A 6,000-nucleotide genomic window follows, 5' to 3' on the forward strand; every position below is an offset into this window, starting at 1 on the left:
GAACTGCAGATGCTGGAAGTCAGAGTCAATACTGCATGGAGCTGGAGGAACACAGCAGGCCAGGCAGCATCGGAGGAGCAGGAAAGTCGACGTTTTGGGTCGGGACCCTTCTTCAGGACGAGGTAGCGGGAAGGGAGCTCAGAAACAACTAAAGGGAGGGCGTGGGGCTGGGGGAAGGTAGCTGAGATGATGATAGGTGGATGCACGTAAGGGGTTGTAGAGATTAGTCAGTGGGAAGGGTGGGGCGAATAGGCGAAAAAGAAGATTGACAGGTTGTGTCAAGTCAAGGAAGAGGAGATGAGAGGGAGGGCTGGACATGGGATGAGAATTTTGAAGCTAGTGACTTCTATCTTGAGGCCATTAGGCCGTACGCTCTCGAGGTGGGACATAGGGTGTTGTCCCTCCAATTTTCGCATGGCGTCGTTGTGACAATGTAGGAGGCCTGGGATGGACATGTCGCCAAGGGAGTGGGGAGGGGAGCTGAAATGGCTGGCACCAGAAGGTGGTTTAGATTGGAGTGTAGAGAACGCAGATACTCCGCAAATCAGTCACCGAGTCTGTGTTTGGTCTCTCCGATATAGAGGAGACCACATCAGGAGCAACGGATGCAGTTGACCAGGTTAGAAAATGTACAGGTGAAGCCCTGTTGGATACAGATTGCTTGTTTGGGGCCTTGGATGGAAGTGAGGGGGGAGGTGTAGGGGCAGGTATAGCACTTCCTGTGGTTGCAGGGAAAGGTGCTGGTTGTGGTGGGGTTGGTGGGGAGTATGGAGCAGACGAGAGAGTCGTGGAGAGACTGGTCCCTATGGAAAGCAGATGGGGTTGGGGTGGGAAATATCTCTGGTGGTGGGGTCTGATTGCAGCTGGCGAAAGTGGCGGAGCGTGATGCGTTGGATTAGGAGGTTGGTGGGGTGGTATGTGAGGATCAGGGGAACTCTATCCTTGTTGTTGGGGGCAGGAGTGTGGGAAATGCAGGAGATGTGGTTGAGTAGCTGAGTTGCTGAGCCTTGAATTGAAGTGGTAGTGGACCCGGAAGACCTTTTGAAAAAGTGAGACTTAAATTTTCCTGGAACATAGCTGGCTAATAAAAGCATACAGACCTAAAGGCATTGCTATTCAGCTTTTTGAAAGAGGTATTCAATTTAGTTCCACTCACAAGCTGTCAAATTACTCAGGAGGTGACCTGCAAAATGCCTAGCCATTATTTACAAGGCACAAGTCAGGATTGTGATGGAATGCTACCTACATGCCTGGCTGAGTGCAGCTCCAAAAATGCTTAAACTCAACGCCACCCGGAACAAAGCTGTCCATTTCATTGGCATTCCATTCATTTTCTAGCCCCATCAATAGCTCACTGGCACTGCGATGTTTATCAATCATAACACACACTGCAGCAACTTGCCAAGGCTCTTACAACATCACCTTCAAAATCTAAAGCCCAAGGACAGCAGATTTATGGGAATACCACCATATCCAAGTCATGGGGTTTATGTTTCATCGTCGCTGGGTCAAAATCCAGGAGCACACCACAAAACAACATTAATCTCCTGGATTGCAACAGTTCAAGAAAGATGACTCAACACTTTTTTCAGGAGCAATTGGAGATGGGCAATAAATGTTAGCCTGGCCATATCTGGCGAATGAATAGAACATGCTGAATCATTTAGCAGAGTAAAAATGGGAATAAATACCTCGTATTGCTAAAGAAACGTTATGTGTTGTCAAAGCTTTTCCTGTTGCACTCTTTAGGACAGATGCAAGAATGTTAAATTTCAAACGGAACAACAATTTATACTGCATGAGGATGGGGACGTGTGGACGAGAGACCTGTGGCATTGAGTGCACACTGAGGGATAACATGTGGGTTCAGTTTGGAGACTTGCGAGAGTTAGATTCAGATGACGGGGGACTGGAGTGGAGAGTGGGGCAATGGGGGAAGAGACTGTGAGAGTGGACACATAGGGGAGACTTTTGGTGGTGAGTTAGAGATCTTTGAGAGTTTACTGGAGGGGATGGCAGTGGAGTTAAGAGTGGGCTAATGGGGAAAGCCGTGAATCTATGGGTGCAGTGGGGAAGCATGGACGCAGGCTGGAGACCTGTGAGAACTGCAGTCGGATGGCAGAAGGGTGAAGAGGGGGTAGAATGACACATGGGGGTGGGTTAGAGAGCTGGATGGAGGCCTGGGGTTTGGGAAGAGGGTTGTGCTGTAAAAGTAAGTGCCATTCGGGGTCAGAGGGAGGGCTGTCAAAACTCAGGCAGAGACCAGAGACAGCCTCGCAACTTGTGATCCCTTGACTTGGGTTCCTGAGTAGTCCTAATGTAGTTTCTAGCCAGTGTGACTAGGGGCCTGACTGATAATCTTAGAAACATAAAAACAATGAGTAGGCGTAGGCCATTCAGCTCTGCCATTTAAATGATCATCGTAGATCCTCTATCGCAATGTCATATTCCTGCTTTCTCTCCATACCCTTGATGCCTTCAAAAATCTTAAAATATATCTATTCCTTTCTTGAATGTATTCAGTGACTTGGTTGTTGGTGTAATCCTTAGTAATCACTATTAATTTTTAAAATCCATAAGATCTTAAGACGAATGGAAGCCATTCAGCCCATCAAGTTGGCTCCACCATTCGATGAGATTGTGGCCAATCATAAGACCAATAGAAATAGGAACAGGAGTAGATCATTAGGCCCCTTGAGCCTGCTTCGCCTTTCAACAGAATCATGGCCTGTTCGACATTCCTCACATCAACTTTCCTGCTGTTTTCTATAATTCTTGATTTCCTGACTGATCAAGAATCTATCTATCTCAGCCTTTCTGATTCACAGCTCTCTCTGGCAAGGAGTTCCAAAGACTTACAACCCTGAGAGAAGAAATTCCTCCTCAATCCTCAACTCCACTTTCCTGCATTTCCCCCATAATCCTTGATTCTCTTACTGATTAAAAAATGTCTGTCTCATTCTTCAATATACTAAATGACCCAGTCTTGATAGCTGTCTGTAGTAAAGAATTCCACAAGTTCCTACCCTCTGAGAAAAGAAATTCCTCCTCATTTCTGACTTAAATATATGACTTCTTGTTCTGAGATTATGCCCACTGCCCTAGATTTTTCCACAAGGAGAAAAGTCCTTTCTGTTTCTACCCCATCAGAGAGCTTTATCCTTTGTTGGAGTGTTAAGTTTATCCTCTGTTAGATAGGAAGACCAAAACTCCATGCAATGCTCCAGGTGCAGTCTTACCAAGACCCATATAACTATAAGACATCCCTACTCTGAACTCAAATCCTCTTTCAATGAAGGCCAATACAGGATGTGGTGTTGCTGCATTGGTATTGTCAATAAGTTAGTATTTCAAACCACAGGTTGAGGTTTTGGTGACATAAGTGTGAATTCTCCCCTGGCAGATAGTGTAATTTGAATTCAATAAAAATCTGGAATTGGAAGCTAGCTTAATCGGAACCACTGTCATTTGCTGTAAAAACCCAGTTTGAGACTCTTGAGGGAAGGAAATCTGTCAATCTTGACGAGAGCTGACACAGGTCTTAATCAGAATCTGAGGAAGGGTCACTGGATTCGAAACATTAACTCTGCTTTCTCTCCATAGGTACTGCCAGACCTGCTGAGTTTCTCCAGCAATTTCTGTTTTTGTTTGTTGCAGATTATTTTCTTGGATTCATTCATGAGGGCATCGTTGGCTAGGCCAGCATTTATTGACCATCTCTAATTGCCCAGAGGGCTGTTAAGAGTCAATCACATTGCTGACGCTCTGAAGTTACATGCAGGCCAGACCAGGTAAGGACATTAGTGAACCAGATGGGTTTTTCCTGACAGTGATCATTAGACTCTTAATTTTAGAGTTTTATTGAATTCAAATTCCCACGGCAGGATTCGAACCCAGGTCCACAGAACTTTACCTTGGTCTCTGGATTAACAGTCCAGCAATAATGCCATTAGGCCGTCACCTCTCCACATCCTCATTCCATTTCCAGCATCTGCAGTTCTTCGTTTCACATTAATCTGTCATTGTTGACTGGCCTAGCAACAACAATGTGACTTTTAAACTGCCCTCTGAACGGGTCCTAACAAGCAACTACGATATATAAGATGCTAAAGGGAATTGACAAAGTAGGTGTGGACAATCCAGATTGAGAGGTCGTAGTTTTAGCATAGGGGTAGCTGATTTAAAACAGGGATGAGGATGAATAACTTCTCTCAAGGGGTTATGAACCTGTGGAATTCACTGCCCTGGAGTGCAGTAGATGCCGAGACATTGAGTAAATTTAAGGAGGAGATAGACAGATATTTAATTAGTAATGGGTTGAATGGTTTTGGGAGTGGGAAAGAAAGTGGAGTTAAGACTGAGATGAGATTAGCCATGATTTTATTGAGTGGCTTAAGGGGATGTATAACCTACTCCAGTTCCTAGTTCATAGGACAATTAGAGATCAGCAATAAATGCTGGCCCAGCCAGAGATGCCCACATTGTCATATAAACTCGCTAACAGGTATGTTTGTCAACCGAGGAAATCCCATGGTACTGGTCACAGGTTCTGTGGGTCCTTGTGTGGCTGATGAGCCTGATCCTAGAGCCACATCGCCAACCTCACTATTGGCAGGTGTTTCTGGGAGGTAGAAGTGGTCCTTGGCCTTGAGGTCTCTTGCACTCCTTTCCCTGTTCCTTTTCTGTACTTCCTCTTACTGACAGGTGTTTTCAAAGAACTGTGTCCTTTCATACAGAAGTTTCCTCTAAGTAGGTTTCTTCTGAAATAAGCCTTCAGCAAGTCTTTGAACTGTTTCCTTTGTCTTGCTCTTACAGAAGTGCCTTCCTTGAGCTGGGCTAAGATTTGCAGTCAGAATTCAGGCATCCTGAGCACTCAGTTCTGAAGTAGACCTGGGTTCGAATTGCTGGACTTGAAATATTCTGTCTGCTTTCTTCCCACAAATGCTGCTGAGTTTCTCCAGCATTTTGTGTTTGGTTCGTTTCAGATTGCAGGCATCCATAGTTCTTTAAGAAAATAAAGAAACCCAGAGTTAATGTTTAGAGATTCTTTGTTTTATTGTCCTAAGCATGTGCCCTGTCTAATGGGGAAGTTGGTTTCAGATGATCATGGTCTCAATGCTTGCTGCATTTACACACACATTGATTTATAGTATTCGCATTTCTTTCAGCTTGCTGCAATTAAACTGGTTGTCAGTGTAATTTGTAACCATCATGATTGTTTTTGAAGTTAAAGGAAGGGGAACTGGTCTGTGCAGGTGATGTCTGGTGTATATGAGGGGCACCACTGAGCAACAACATTTGACAGCAATATTTTGGAGGCGGGGGAGAGGGGGCTGTTGGGAAGGGGCGGGATGTGGGGAAGGGGCATGGCTGCAGTAAAGGAGGGTGGTGCTTCAAGGAAAGGGCAGGGTCCCATCAGCAAGGGGCCGGGAACCAAGGGGAAAACAGCAGGACCTCATAGAGAAAGGTGCGGGGTCTCAATGGGGTTCAAGGAAGGAGCGGGAACTCCCCAGTGGAGGTGGGATATCAGTGTGAAAAGGGTGGTGTCTAATAGGGAAAGGGACAGGACTAATTGGGAAGAAAACCAAAACAGAAGTTGTTGGAAAAGCTCAGCAGGTCTGGTAACATCTGTGAAGAAAACATCAGGGTTAACGTTTTGGGTCCAGTGACTCTTCCTCAAACTGATGAAAGCTGGGAAAACGTCGGTTTAAATGCAGAAAATAGGGAGGGGAATGGGGTAGGGAGTGAACGATAGGATAAATGATAGATCCCGAAGAGAGAGAAGAGCAGTTGGATAGACAAAGGAGTTGATAATGATCTGGCTAGGAGGGTGAATAGCTGTTAATGGGGACTTTTAGTGACTAACAATCGGTAGTGTGTAATAGTAGACTATGTGATAACAAGAGAACACAGTGTGGAGCTGGAGGAACACAGCAAGCCAGGCAGCATCAGAGGAGCAGGAAAGCTGACGTTTCGGGTTGGGACCCTTCTTCAGAAAAA

This window comes from Rhincodon typus, chromosome 30, assembly GCF_021869965.1.
Source record: "Rhincodon typus isolate 14 chromosome 30, sRhiTyp1.1, whole genome shotgun sequence".
NCBI classification, from domain to species: Eukaryota; Metazoa; Chordata; class Chondrichthyes; order Orectolobiformes; family Rhincodontidae; genus Rhincodon; species Rhincodon typus.